The sequence below is a fragment of the Schistocerca gregaria genome, chromosome 3 (genome assembly GCF_023897955.1).
Source record: "Schistocerca gregaria isolate iqSchGreg1 chromosome 3, iqSchGreg1.2, whole genome shotgun sequence".
In the NCBI taxonomy this organism is placed as follows: domain Eukaryota; kingdom Metazoa; phylum Arthropoda; class Insecta; order Orthoptera; family Acrididae; genus Schistocerca; species Schistocerca gregaria.
This window is the reverse complement of record NC_064922.1, coordinates 408,772,814-408,789,234: the sequence shown is the minus strand read 5'-3', so window position 1 is coordinate 408,789,234 and position 16,421 is coordinate 408,772,814. Positions and strand designations below refer to the sequence as shown.

General features: G+C 41.1%; 1 long non-coding RNA gene across 1 annotated transcript; it reads left to right on the top strand.

Annotated features, from left to right (window-relative positions):
• Positions 1-1,085: 1,085 nt before the first annotated feature.
• Positions 1,086-11,372, top strand: LOC126355042 (uncharacterized). Its single transcript, XR_007565433.1, has 2 exons — positions 1,086-1,165; positions 10,844-11,372. It is a non-coding gene; the product is annotated as an uncharacterized LOC126355042 (long non-coding RNA).
• The last annotated feature ends 5,049 nt before the right edge of the window (positions 11,373-16,421 follow it).

Genomic DNA, 16,421 nt, shown 5'->3' with positions numbered 1-16,421 from the left:
ACTTTCGTGATGGTAAGATGAAACGCGTAATATAACCCAAAACAAAAACTCCTGAATAGCCCTACAGTGTTTCTATCACCAACTACTGGTTCCAAATACATGCGTCCTCATTTTGTTTCCCTGTTTCTATATATTTCTGCTATAACTCTGGATATTTGTACTTTATTTGACAAACACACTTACACACGCACATACACACACACAAATACCAACGATGTTTTTGTCACTGTCATATCTGACAGTGTTGCGGAACACGTTTTATATACGAAGTACCATCAGCTTAACTAACAGAACTTGTGCAAGAGACAATTTGTGGTTGTCATTTTTTCACGTTGCACAGATGTCAACGGGTTTGCTCTAAAGCTATGTCGACCTAAGAGAGAAATGTTTTCTTGAAGAAATTACACTGTAGGACAATAACCAGACTAATGTTCATTATCATCACAATGAACATCACTGGTGTGCCATCTGGAGCAATGCGATAGCACTCATAATAACAACACTTGAACTGTATTCAGGACAATAGTATACTTGTACTTAAAGTGGTGTTCTGTATTGTTTTTCGACGAAAATCGTCGGTAAAGTGAGCTCTACAAATACGCAGGTCTCTCTATCTATTACTGTTGTTTATAAAATGCTATACACGAGGTAGGAATAAAGTGGTGAAAAACATCTGACAGAAATGCTTCAAGACACGCAGAAATAAAATAAGAAAACTTGGAGTCATTTTGAAGAACTCAAGATTGGTCGGTTTTCATTACATAAAGCAGGATTTCTGGATTTAATTTGGTAATTAACTACATAGAAAATTGTTAGCTAGAATGTACTCGCGCTGCAGTACTTTGGATCTTGTTTAAATGCAACGCGCATCGATTGCACTTTGGCACAATATGTTGATTACACTTCCAAGTCGAAATGGGGACGATGTGAAGGCTTGCGTCTTTTCCTTGACACTGTTGTTGTGCAGATGTTCCTGAAACCTCGCTCCAGTCTCTTCTATCGCATGGGGCACCCTTGGACTCAGTTTGCGCACGGAGAGGCACTCTCAATAAAAGGTGACCGGATCTCTGTTTCGCCAGCAGACCGAGCAACGCAACTCGTGTACTGAGTCGATCAGATCTCGCCGAGGAAGCGCGTAGTTTTCTGGAGAAATTCTTCTCGTCCGGTGAGTAACATACTGTGCAAGATAGAAATTAAGCCTTTACTGTGTTTATAGCCGGCTACCATCAATACCATAACATAATCCTCTTGGAAGTAATTGTTTTTAAGATAAGACGTTAATACTGTAACTGAACGCGAACTCAATTTGAAGCAGTAATCTTATGGACAAAGGAATTCGATAGTAGATGGAGATGATCTGTCATATTAGATCTTGTGGATAACGCTGAGTCGCAATGGAATTAAAGTATTTTGTATGACGGCAGCTGCAAGATGACCTGGCGGTTTCTTCGGTGGAATTGTTTAGGAGTGTAGCAGATCCGAAAGCTATGAAGTACGACATTGTAAAATTTTAACAGCAAGGGTCCCATTGTCAGAACAGTATTTGGTGTTCGCGATGAGTTGGATTTTTTAAATTTCTGAACAGTACAATACAATCCCGGCGAAGAAAATAATGAAGCTTTTGAGTAAGGGCAGCAAGAACAGCAGACAAGACGAGTATCGTGTTGCTTCTAAGGACATTGTATGGGAAATATACAACAGCGGAAACGCCGTGACTGCTTCAGCTTAATGTACTCACTAATTTTTAGAGACCATTACACCAGTATATTGCATCATGAGGGTAAAAGCGTTTGCATGGTAACAGCATTCAAAGTACGTTGTGTTTCAGGCAAAACAGAACCTGTACAATGCACCAAAGACAAATAACTACTGAAGACAATGCTAACATCAACGAGCATCCATTGCCAGCAGTATACACCAAATTCACGCATGGGAAGAGCATACTGCTAAAATTGTTAGTTAGAGCTAAGACATTGATGCTGACAGATATATTTTCAGTGAAATGAGTGGCAGAACGTGTTACTTCACTTCAATCTTCTGGTATCTGTATTACTGAAAGGTTAAATTGGTTTATGCACAGACCAAGCTGCCTATCTAACGACTTGCAGAGGTAAAAATATTTGATTTTATTGACCGAAATTAAAAATTTGAAATGCTGTGTCATTCTGCTCATTGAGATCTATAATCTTTCATTAAAGGTTCAACACAGTACGGAAAATATATCAACGTGAAAGTGTGTATACGTTTTGAGGCAGCGTAACACACAGCGTCAAATCACCTGGACTCTATTCATATAGTACTCGTATTGAAGAATTAGAGTACTTTGAACACAATTTGAAACCTTTTCTAACGTTTTTCTCGGTTATGTGCTTCAAGTCAAATACTTAATGCATTAAGTTATTTGTAGTGTACTCAGACGTTTGAAGCTGTTTTACACATGGCAACTCTTTTCCTTAAGGAATATTTGAACAAAATAAGTGGACCTACAAATTGAAAACATCCTCTAGATCTTCGGCGGGGGACTCAGTTACCTTAGAACTGAATTACACATCCAGTCCATCACGTTTTAGAAAGTTAAAGCGATTTTTTACAACTAATGGTATTTCTCGACAGAATGAAAGATAAGACAGAAGTGCCCAAATGTGAGGAAGAATAAAGCGTTTAAAATTTCTTTGAGTCCATTATTTTAATAATAATGAATAAGCTGTGTATTTTCAGTTGCTCCATTAGTTGACAGTGCTTGCTCTTTGTTCGTTAATAATAATTTCTAAATTAGATGCTACGACTGCTATAGGCATTATTACGTGGCATACAGTTGTTTATATCCCATCTCTGGTGTGCTCCTGTAAACTTATGAAATCTAAAATTTCGTTCTATGCGGGAGAAATTTGTATGTAGGGCTACTAACGACGTGCTTTTGAAAGCTGTCACCAATGAAAGACAGCAATTGAACGTGTGCGATATCCTTATACATTTCCTCCGGACTAATATCAGTACAAGGCATTTAGTCGAATAACAGCTGATAGCAGGCTTGTAATGGTTTCTATTGGCTGACCTCAACCGTTTTGCTGCGCTTCTTGCGCTGTTTCTCTTTGAAATTTTTGTCGATTTAGATTAGCAGCCGCTTTCAGATCACTCTCGGAGAGTGAGAAATTAATGACTAAGAATGTTCTGATAGCACACTTACATAGTGGCAAGTGAGTGTCCTTAACCAATCGGGATTAATACGCAGTAACGTTTATTAGTTCGAGACGAGTACAGCAGAGGAGTGTGTTAAGTATGAATCTTTGATTTTGGAAAGGAAATGTCCAGATCAACTGCAATAAATTTATTATTTTTGTGACAGCTGTTTCGCCATCATTGCCATTCTAAAGTAACCAGCGAATACAGTACTGGTGAAACTAAATAAATGGTGGTTGTCCATGTGTACATTGGAATTATACATTGATGCTTGCATATAGTTTGATTTGACATCCATATTGCATCCATAGTAAACTCTCGTTATCCAATTCGTAGTGATTACGTGATATGTGGTAATTATAAACGTATGAAATATAATTTGACATATTTTTGATAGTTCGTTTACTTCAAAATATGATTTGACATTTGTTTGACGGTTCGTTTAATATGATGCTGTAAGTATAATTAGCTACGTAACGATAATCTTACACTTCACCGATTGAATTTTACTGTGAATTATATCTTTGGTCTAAGTATGTTCAGGTCACAGACATAATTTTCAATCCTGCCCGCCCGTCATTAGATCGATGGTAAAAATCTGGAAATGTGGCTGCGTTACTCGTAGAACTTAGAAAAACAGGAAAAAGAACATCCTGGTGAGTTGGTCAGCTTCAGTGTACACTATCTGATCAAAAGTATCTGGATGTCCCAATTTAATGTGCAGTATGTCACTAGAAGCGGACCTGACAAAATAAAAGGAGGCCGGGATTATTGTGTTGTCAGCAGAGAAGCCACAGCAGAGTGGGTTTATCAGAAAGCTGTGTGATTTCGAACATGGGCTAGTCGTTGGGTTTCACATGACTCTAAATCAAGGACATTTTAAACCTTCTGAAGCTGGCCAAGCCGTCTGTTGGTGGAGTTAATGTGAAGTGGAAACACGAGGCAACAACCGCAACTGAACCGATCAGGCAGACTCCATTTACTGACTGACAGGGACCGTCGTTCATTCTGGAGGATGGTTGTAAAAAAATGGATGAAGTCAGCTGGAAGAACCACTCATGAGTCCCAGAGTGCTACCAGTAATCCAGCCAGCACAATGGCTGTACGTGGAGATTTACAAAGAATGGGGCAGAATTGTCGAGCAGCCAGCCATTGTGGCCCAGGGGTTCTAGGCGCTTCAGTCTGGAACCGCGCGACCGCTCCGGTCGCAGGTTCGAATCGTGCCTTGGGCATGGATGTGTGTGATGTCCTTAGGTTAGTTAGGTTTAAGTAGTTCTAAGTTCTAGGGGACTGGTGATCTCAGATGTTAAGTCCCATAGTGCTCAGAGCCATTTGAACCATTTTGCTAGCTATGTTTACAACATGCCACGCATAGGAAAAGGGTGAAGCGATGCGAAATATTGAAGGAAGTGTCTGAAGAGGTACATGAAGTCAACTTGAAGTCATTTTGAATATCCCAAGTCTGGACTGTTTCCTTCAGGTTATGTCATGTTAAACACGAGCTACAGAACTGAAATCAGTAATTAATTAATTAATCGAACTCGGGAACCCGGGCGTGGGAAGCGAGAACGCTACCGCACGACCACGAGCTGCAGACTCGAATATATTCCAAGTGCTGTCTTCTCATACAGATTTATCCTCTACAGCTCCTGCTAGTACCATGCAAGTTATTCCCTGTTGTCTTAACACATGCCTTATCATCCTGTGGAGAACCGCCTCATTCCTTATCTCACCAGTCCACATGATTTTCAACGTCCGTCTGTAGCACCAAATCTGAACGCTTCGATTCTCTTGTGCTCCGGTTTTCCCACTGACCATGCTTCATTACCATACAATGCTGTGCTCCCAATGTACACCCTCAGAAATTTCTCCTTCAAATTGATGTCTATGTTTGACACCAGTAGACATTTCATGCCCAAGAATGCCTTCTTTGTACGTGTCAGCCTGCTTTTTATGTCCGCCTTGCTCGGTCCATCATATGTTATTTCGCTCCAAGGTAGCAGAATTACTTAACTTCGTCTACTTCGACATTGTCACCTTTAATATTAAGTTTCTCACTATTCTCAATTCTCACACCCCTCATTACTTTTGTCTATTTTCGGGTTATTCTCAATCGTTATTCTCTACTCATTACAATGTTCATTCTTTTCAACAGATCCTGTAATTCCTCTTCACTTTCGCCGAGGATAGAAATGTCATCAGCGAATGTAATCATTGATATCCTTTCATCTTGAATTTTAATTCCACTCTTGAAACATTATTTTATGTCCATCATTGCTTCTTCGATGTATTGATTGAACAGTATGGGCGAAAGATTACACCCCTACCTTACACAATTTTTAATGTGAGCAGTTCGATCTTGGTCTTCCAGTTTTATTGTTCCTTCTTGGTTCTTGTACATACTCTGTATTACGTGTCTTTACCTATAGCCACGGCTGCAAAATACTAACGCGAATTCTTTACAGACGAATGGAAAAACTGGTAGATGCACGCCTCGGGGAAGATCAGTTTGGATTCCGTAGAAATGTTGGAACACGTGAGGCAATACTGACCTTACGACTTATCTTAGAAGAAAGATTAAGAAAAGGCAAACCTACGTTTCTAGCATTTGTAGACTTAGAGAAAGCTTTTGACAATGTTGACTGGAATACTCTTTTTCAAATTCTAAAGGTGGCAGGGGTAAAATACAGGGAGCGAAAGGCTATTTATAATTTGTACAGAAACCAGATGGCAGTAATAAGAGTCGAGGGGCATGAAAGGGAAGCAGTGGTTGGGAAAGGAGTGAGACAGGGTTGTAGCCTCTCCCCGATGTTATTCAATCTGTATATTGAGCAAGCAGTAAAGGAAACAAAAGAAAAATTTGGAGTAGGTATTAAAATTCATGGAGACGAAGTAAAAACTTTGAGGTTCGCCGATGACATTGTAATTCTGTCAGAGACGGCAAAGGACTTGGAAGAGCAGTTGAACGGAATGGACAGTGTCTTGAAAGGAGGATATAAGATGAACATTAACAAAAGCAAAACGAGGATAATGGAATGTAGTCAAATTAAATCGGGTGATGCTGAGGGAATTAGATTAGGAAATGAGACACTTAAAGTAGTAAAGGAGTTTTGCTATTTAGGAAGTAAAATAACTGATGATGGTCGAAGTAGAGAGGATATAAAATGTAGACTGGCAATGGCAAGGAAAGCGTTTCTGAAGAAGAGAAATTTGTTAACATCGAATATAGATTTATGTATCAGGAAGTCCTTTCTGAAAGTATTTGTTTGGAGTGTAGCCATGTATGGAAGTGAAACATGGACGATAACTAGTTTGGACAAGAAGAGAATAGAAGCTTTCGAAATGTGGTGCTACAGAAGAATACTGAAGATAAGGTGGATAGATCACGTAACTAATGAGGAGGTATTGAATAGGATTGGGGAGAAGAGAAGTTTGTGGCACAACTTGACTAGAAGAAGGGATCGGTTGGTAGGACATGTTTTGAGGCATCAAGGGATCACAAATTTAGCATTGGAGGGCAGCGTGGAGGGTAAAAATCGTAGAGGGAGACCGAGAGATGAGTACACTAAGCAGATTCAGAAGGATGTAGGTTGCAGTAGGTACTGGGAGATGAAGCAGCTTGCACAGGATAGAGTAGCATGGAGAGCTGCATCAAACCAGTCTCAGGACTGAAGACAACAACAACAAAACCTATAGATTACGAGAATTCTATTCAAAATATAGAACATCTGACTTTTTTACATTGTCGAAAAATCCTATGAGCGTGTTCTGACTTTTCTTCAATCTTACTTCCATTATCAAGGGCAACGTCAGGGTTGAATCTTTGGTTCATTTACCTTTCCTAGAACCAAACTGATCATCTTCTAAAAGATCTTCAGTTTTCCTTTTTCATTCTGCTATATGTTATTCTTGTAAGCAATTCTTATGCATGATTGTACACTCCTGAAAATTGAAATAAGAACATCGTGAATTCATTGTCCCAGGAAGGGGAAACTTTATTGACACATTCCTGGGGTCAGATACATCACATGATCACACTGACAGAACCACAGCCACATAGACACAGGCAACAGAGCATGCACAATGTCGGCACTAGTACAGTGTATATCCACCTTTCGCAGCAATGCAGGCTGCTATTCTCCCATGGAGACGATCGTAGAGATGCTGGATGTAGTCCTGTGGAACGGCTTGCCATGCCATTTCCACCTGGCGCCTCAGTTGGACCAGCGTTCGTGCTGGACGTGCAGACCGCGTGAGACGACGCTTCATCCAGTCCCAAACATGCTCAATGGGGGACAGATCCGAAGATCTTGCTGGCCAGGGTAGTTGACTTACACCTTCTAGAGCACGTTGGGTGGCACGGGATACATGCGGACGTGCATTGTCCTGTTGGAACAGCAAGTTCCCTTTCCGGTCTAGGAATAGTAGAAAGACGGGTTCGATGACGGTTTGGATGTACCGTGCACTATTCAGTGTCCCCTCGACGATCACCAGAGGTGTACGGCCAGTGTAGGAGATCGATCCCCACACCATTATGCCGGGTGTTGGCCCTGTGTGCCTCGGTTGTATGCAGTCCTGATTGTGGCGCTCACCTGCACGGCGCCAAACACGCATACGACCATCTTTGGCACCAAGGCAGAAGCGACTCTCATCGCTGAAGACGACACGTCTCCATTTGTCCCTCCATTCACGCCTGTCGCGACACCACTGGAGGCGGGCTGCACGATGTTGGGGCGTGAGCGGAAGACGGCCTAACGGTGTGCGGGACCGTAGCCCAGCTTCATGGAGACGGTTGCGAATGGTCCTCGCCGATACCCCAGGAGCAACAGTGTCCCTAATTTGCTGGGAAGTGGCGGTGCGGTCCCCTATGGCACTGCGTAGGATCCTACGGTCTTGGCGTGCATCCGTGTGTCGCTGCGGTCCGGTCCCAGGTCGACGGGCACGTGCACCTTCCGCCGACCACTGGCGACAACATCGATGTACTGTGGAGACCTCACGCCCCACGTGTTGAGCAATTGGGCGGTACGTCCACCCGGCCTCCCGCATGCCCACTCTACGCCCTCGCTCAAAGTCCGTCAACTGCACATACGGTTCACGTCCACGCTGTCGCGGCGTGCTACCAGTGTTAAAGACTGCGATGGAGCTCCGTATGCCACGGCAAACTGGCTGACACTGACGGCGGCGGTGCACAAATGCTGCTCAGCTAGCGCCATTCGACGGCCAACACCGCGGTTCCTGGTGTGTCCGCTGTGCCGTGCGTGTGATCATTGCTTGTACAGCCCTCTCGCAGTGTCCGGAGCAAGTATGGTGGGTCTGACACACCGGTGTCAATGTGTTCTTTTTTCCATTTCCAGGAGTGTACGATAGTTCTCGCACTTTTTGCTCTTGCTATCTTCGGAATGGTGCGGATGATATTTTCTCGAAAGTTTGGTGGTATGACGCTAGTGTCATAGATTCTACACATTAAGTTGAATAGTCGTTTGGTCTCAACTTCCCGCTATGATGTTAGTAATTCTGACGGAACGTTAACTATTCCTGTTGCCTTATTTTTCCTTAAGTCTTCCAAAGCTCTTTTAAACTTTGATTCTAATACTAATTTGTGTCTTTAACATAGATTCCAATTTTTTCTTCCAACATGTCGTGGGACAAGCCCCCTCTCTTGTGGCTGCCCTTAATGTATTCTTTCCATCCATCCGCTCTCTCCTCTGCGTTTAACATTGAAATCCCCATTGCGCTCTTAATGTAACCACCCTTGCTTTTAATACCACGTAAGGTTGTTTTGGCTTTTTGATATACACTTTGAGTTTTCACCTTACACTGTGCAGTAGTTTGAAAATTATGGATTATTTCACTCTTAATAACTCTTAGTTCCATGAATGGGTCCGTTAATAATGTGTTTGCCAATTCATAAGGCTTAGTGAAAGGGAACTTTAAAAAATGTAAGCTGTAAATTCCGAAAGTTTTACATGAAAAGGAACCCAACGATATCCTGCTCAATTTTTTTGTCTCCAAATAGAAGTAAAGTTTTTTAGAAGGACGTTTTTACAGTTCTGTACTTCAGTTGGTCCGTCAGTTTGTCTGTCCAGCTGTTCAAAACAATTTTCTCAGGAACGGGCAGACGTGGTAAGTTGAAATTTATGTCAATATTTTTTGGCGATATAACAAACGTTACTTTCTAAGAATGTAGTCAAAAGATCGGCCATTTATGTCACGTATATTGACAGTTGCAAACTCACTCATCAAAACATGTGGAGTTCTTCTCCTTGGTCTAGAATCGTGAAATTCAGTAAGAAGCAAGGTTTCATACTACAACCACAGGGAAAAAAATCCGAAAATTATGGACTTTTTATTTTATCACACGGAAGATTGTATTTCCTTTGAAACCTGTCTGTCTGTCTGTCCGTCTATTAAGCCCCCTTATACTCAGGAAGGGGTAAACGTATGAAGTTGAAATTAATGTCACATACTAAGGTCATGGTCCTTTGACGGTGTAACAAACGATAGTTTCTACAACAATGCAATCAAAAGATACGGCGCCTTGAAACAGTTCGCGTGGCTCCCCCGTCAGAGGTTCGAGTCCTTCCGCGAGCATGTATGTGGGTGTTGTTCTTAGCGTAATTTAGTTTAAGTTAGCTTAAGTAGTGTGTAAGCTTAGGGACCGAGCAGTTTGGTTCCATAAGACCTTACCGCAAATTTCCAATTTCCAAAATGAAACGCCCATTTTCGTCACGTATACTGATGCTCGCAAACTCACTCATCAGAACCTACACTGACCTCCCGTTGGTATGGAATCAGGAAATTCGGCAAGAGGTAAGATTTCACACTACAACCAAAAGAAAAAAAAATTCGAAAATTATGAATTTTGTAACTATATCAAACGAAAAAATTTTTCCAGTTGTTCTGTGACTGGTTACCTGTCCGTCCGTCTGTTAAGACCTCTTGGGAATTTGAAATTTATGTCGCATACTAAGGTTTATAGCCTTTAGTGGTGTACAAATGTTGTGATTCAGTGTAATCAAAAGACACGCCCATCTAGGTCACATATTTTGATACAGTCAAACTCACTTCCTAAAATGTATAGGGTCCTCCCCCTTGATGTAGAGTGATGAAATTTGGCAAGAAGAAAGGTTACACAGTACAAGCAATGGAAAAAAAATCAGAACATCGTTAATCTGTAATTATACCAAATGAAAAACTTTTTCTTTTGTTATTTGTTCTAGGCACTTCAGTCTGGAACCGCGTGACCGCTACGGTCGCAGATTCGAATCCTGCCTCGGGCATGGATGTGTGTGACGTCCTTAGGTTAGTTAGGTACTTGTTCTAAGTTCTAGGGGACTGATGACCACAGATGTTAAGTCCCATAGTGCTCAGAGCCATTTGATCCATTTTGTTATTTGTTATTCTACTTCGAACTTAAAATTAAAACATTTCCGAAAGTCTTGGAATCCCTGGGACCCCGACCTTGCCAGTATCAGTGTCGATAAAAGGCAAAAATCTTCGGAGCGGGTGAATTGTCTATAAACATTATTAAGTTTGTACAGAATCCTCAGCGCGCGAGTGCTGTTCGCATCTGGGGAATTTATTAACTTTTTTGTTGTATTAGATATTAAGCACGGCAACTTAAGCAATAGTGTTAACGAAATTGTCGTTGGGTGTGTTGCAGCTTGTTGCCAGAGTGGTACAAATGTCCCCCCGGCCTTTGCTCATTGTCCTCTCGCTGGTTCTCCTGGTACACCAGCCTTGCGATGGCGGCATTATCCTAGACAAGATCAGCAGCTTCGTTAACAAGTTCGTGCCGCTCCAGCGAACAACTACCACTGCGCTGCCTCCGGCTGCCTCCACGTCATCAGAGGGGGCTGCTGCAGCAGCCAACCACAGCGCCGGCGACAACGCGACTACTGCAGCGCCGCTCTCTGGCCCACAGCTCGCTGTTGACAACTCGACGCTGTCCGTGACGTCACTGCCAGATGACGTAACCACGGCCAGCTCGAACAGTTCACAGTCCAAAGGTTTCATCATCGCCCCTAACTTAGTCAAATGTGGCTCCGGTTTTAGAACGGGGCATAATGGCCGGTGCCACAGGATCGTGTGAATGAATGATCTGCATCCGTTTCAGGATGCAAAACATCTTGTACATATTTATTATTCATTTGTTCGTCACCATTTCATAAAATAAAATACTGAAAATACTATGTTTCTGGTAATATTTTTTACTTTTTTGTGTTTTTAATTCACTTTGGTTTACTGAAAAATACTGTCAACAGCGTGGTACTAATTTAAAAACATCTGTTCAGAGAAACGAGAAGACTTTAAAAATGATTTCAGAATAATTTACAGTATCGCCACAGACTTAATACATGTTGCTAAAGAATTAGGTGAACTGATAAGATAAGGAATGAAGAGCTCCTCCGCGGAATCTGCTAGGAAAGGAATATATGGAAAACACGGACAAGAAGAAGGGACAGGATGATATAAAATCCTTCAAGAGTAACTTCTGTGGTTATGGAAGTAGCTACAGAAGGTAAAAACTGTAGAGGAAACGGTTCTAGGCGCTACGGTCGCAGGTTCGAATCTTGCCTCGGGCACGGATGTGTGTCATGTCCTTAGGTTAGTTAGGTTTGTTCTAAGTTCTAGGGGACTGATGACCTGAGAAGTGCTCAGAGCCATTTGAACCATTTTGTACAGGAAAACAGAGACTGCAATACATTCAGCAAATAATTGGAGGCGTAGATCGTATGTGCTACTTTGAGGCGAGGTGGGAAGAGGAAACGAATTCGTGGCGATTCTTATAAAATGTTTATATAGGCAATAATAGCAAACTAAATTTCATAATAAAAAGGAACTATCTCTCTAACATCAAGAAAGATTTTTACATTTTCGAACCTTCATTTTGCAGTAAAGCCAGAGCAACTGCGACACTCTCCCAAGATTTTCCAGTAAGCTATTTCTCTGTGCTTTGGAAAACTGCAGTAAAAAAGTAAGTGGATTACGTCTCCTTCGATCTTCTGAAAGTCGCAAAAAGGGTTGTACTTGGTGGCTAGGTGTGATTAGTACAGATTAGCAATAGATTGGCTTCACTTTCCTAGTCGCCTGAAATTTTCGAGAACAGGGGAAGCTGGTAATTATCGGTTGGATCACAGCGATGCTGGTGGGGGTAAAGTCTCATAAATTACACTACTTTCAACATTTTTCTGATTTTACTGAAATATAATTTGTATTATCTCAACGTAATGCTAATAACCTGAAGCTGTCCAACACAGATGACTAAAGATTCGAAAACAAATTTTCTACAATTTAAGAAACATAATACAACAGATGGAGAGGTCCAAAACAGTGCAATTTATAAACAGATCTTTTGTACACTGAGGTGACAGAAGTCATGGGACAGCAATATGCACATATACCGACGGCTGTAGTATCGCGTACACGAGGTATAAATGGTCAGTGCATTGGCGGAACTGTCATTTGTACTCAGGTGATTTACATGAAAAGGTTTCCGACGTGATTTTGGCCGCACGACGGGAATTAAAAGACTAACGCGCAATGATAGTTGCGGCGAGACGCATAGGGCATTCCATTTCGGAAATCGTTAGGGAATTCAGTTTTCCGATATCCACAGTTTCAAGAGTGATCCGAGAGTGCCAAATTTCAGCATTATCCCTCACCACGTACAACTCAGTGGCTCACGGCCTTTACTTAACGACCGTGAGTAGCGGCTTTTGCGTGGAGTTGTAAGTGCTAACAGGTAAGGAACATTGCATGAAATAATCGCGGCAATCGATATGGAAATTTTGACGAACGTATCAATTAGGAAAGTGCTGCGAAATTTGGCGTTAATGGGTTGTGGCGGCAACTGACCGATGTGAGCGCCTTTCCTGGGATCGTGACTATATCGGTTGGATCCTATACTACAGGAAAACCGTGACCTGGTCAGATGAGTCTCGATGTCAGTTGGTAAGAGCTGATGCCATAGAGCCAAGTGTCAACAAGGCACTGTGCAAGCAGATGGTGGCTCCACAATACTATGGGATGTGGAATGGACTGGGTCCTCTGGTCCAGCCGAAGCAACCACTGACTGGAGGTAGTTATATTCGGCCACTTGGAGACCATTTGTAGACTTCATGTACCAAAACAACGATGGAATTTTTATGAATGATGATGCGCCATGTCGCCGGGCCACAATGGTTCATGACTTGTTTGAAGAACTTTATGGACAATTCGAGCGAATGTTTTGGCCACCCAAATCGCCCGACATAAATCCCATCAAAAATTTATGGGACATAATCGAGAAGTGAGTTCGTGCACAAAATCCTGCTGCAGCAACACTATCACGATTATGGACAGCTGTAGGGGCAGAATGGCTCAGATTTCTGCAGGAGACTTCCAACGACTTCTTGAGTCTGTGCTGCGCCGGTCAAAAGTAGATCCGAGATGATATTAGGAGGTATCCCATGTCTTTTGTCGCCCCATTGTATTGTACCCCTGGTATTATAAACTGGAGCACAAATTTTTTTCGGCTATAGGAAGAACTACAGAAACTTGCTGGGTGTAGCAAATATTTACTAATTTTTAAGACACTGTCAAACAAATTTTGACTTTTAATACTTGTTCACTGGCTAAAATATTAGACTAATTTTGAAATACAGGTTCGTTTTGTAAGAAGTGCAGAATTTTGAATTGTTTCATTTCCATTAGTTTGACTTGAATTTACTGGGAGTAGTTTAATTGTCTGTTCAGTCATTCTTTTTCGTCGTTTCTAACCTATGATTATGGTTTGGATTTACTGGCTACGAAGTCTGAATCACAAAACCGGGAGAACCCAATGGGCAGATTCCAGTTTTGGAGAAGCCACTGATAGCATTTCGTACGGTCACAATTCTGCCATATGTTTCTCTCAAAAGCTGAGCAGTCCTTGTCTGACTGACACTGCTGTTACTGTTTGTACGAAGCAATTTGTCTGCTGCTTGGTTGTAATAAACTGCAAGTTGCTTAAAGATACAACGACTTCTGACTGTAGCCTATGAGTGGTGTATGGAGACAGCCAAAGCATGATTACGCCAAAAAGGTGAAGATTTAGCTATAGCACGCAGGACATGTACAGCTGTTAGATCAATTATTTAAAGAAATCAGTTGTTAACACATATATAGTGATCATTATTTTAAAATATATCGGTACTATACGAAGAAAATGTGATGGTGCAATTTATAAGACAACGTCATACTTTGTAAACTTTTATTGCACAGTGCCTTGGGAGATTGTGTTTCTTCGCTGTGTCATCACTGAGTAGGTAGAGTTATGTGCCATATAAATTATAAATAGGCTTTACGTAAGAGTACAGAGAATATTTACTTCTTCAGAGAACAAAATAAAACTGAACCACTCCACGCCATAATTATCAATGGTCTGTCGAACCGGTCACGTGTAACGGCTAGATACAACCTAATATATATTACGTCCAACATGCGGCAGCACAACGGAGATAGTTTACTAGATATGTTTTTATAGTACAATTTAATAGGCAGTACACAGTTTGTAAGACTTTATCCTACTCACTACGTATGATTCTCCACGTCCGTATTTGATTGGGCATCTCTTCTGCTTTAGATTCCGCAGTTTTTCTCTTTGGGCCGCTTGAAGTGGAATCCTCTTAACACACTAACAACAACTGCGGATCTGACTATCGACTTTGTGAAGCTAAATTTTACAATGGAGAAGTCGGCGTGTTGACTAAAGGTCATTCTGTACTTATTGACAAATGGTGCCCAAAGCAGAGGCTGAAGCAGCAGCTGATAGCACACTATGTTCTACCCTAGCGACAAAAATGATGATATGTACTGTGTAGGTATATCGTAACACTGACATGATAAACGTAAAGATTCTGGCAATGGAGTGTCTGTATAACAGATGGCAAGAGATCGAGGTCTATAACTGGATGAGTAACGTCTTTTTTGCTGGTGTAGCATGTTATTAATTTAAACAATATCTCACATACTGCATGGATCATGCATCGAGCAGATCGACAATATTACACAGACGCATCAAGTTTTACTAATGCCTAAAATATTGTTCTTTTAATTATAACTTCGAAGGTTATAAGTTTAATTAACTTACATTGATAGACCTTTTTGGGATATGAAAGTCAAGAATATAATTTCTTTTGACACATCATTGGAAATCTCGTGAGGAAACTAGTGATATAACACTTATTTAAGTTTAAAGTAGTAGTTAAAAAGTGGAACCAAAATATACAAAACGTGTAGGACAAGACTGTTGAAAGAAATGCCCCACGGCAGTACAAACTGTTTACGTGCAAAGCATGCGAAACTGTGCTGTGCCGGAAGTCTTAGCCACGACATTTATGTGACAAGTATTTTGCGGATATATTATTTTAAAGGTTTTTCTTTAAGTCTCAACATGAGGTCTATCGTTATATTCGTTCTGAAGATGAGAAGTGCATGATTGGTTTTTTTTGTTACGTAACACTTTGGGTAGACTACCGACACTTTCTGGTATACCCGTAATCAGCATCCAACAGCACGAAAAATGGTTATATTAAGTAGACTAAGACTGTCAAGATTTTAGGCATTACCGGTTTCCCCACTTTCATATTTTCATTGAATTGCCTGATTACACAACGACACCGTGGTTGTTTTCAATATTGCCTCCATGTTTACATATACCACTGCTATCATAACTCCAGCACCTCTGTATATTCACGGCCTCGATAGTTTATCTGTTTTGCTGTATCCGCTTTCAGTGTACTTCGTAATGCTGTTGAGGTCAACCTTATTTAATCGACAGATACGTTGACTTCCCACATTCTACTATATAAAAAAAAACTCTCAATGTTGGCATTAGTTAATAGAAAACGACAACTAATAGATGATCATAGACTGTGAACAGTGCAGCTCACAAAACAATGTGCAGGACATAAAAGGTTTTCACGGGACGGAAACATACTGAACACAAAAATATATATTATATCTGTAACTCTGTACTAGCGTACGAATTGACTTTTAGCCACAGAAAGGAGATATTTACAGTCAATAATTGCAAGATACCGTTCTTAACACCGCTATAGCTGATCTCAAATAAATTGCGAGCAGTTATTATCTTACAGGTAGTGTAACAGACTTTTCGAAACTTGGTATTAATTGTAAGATACTCGTATTTTAACTACTTTTCACCTTAACCAATATCACTGTTCATACGTTTTGGAAACTTATAAATCAACTATTTG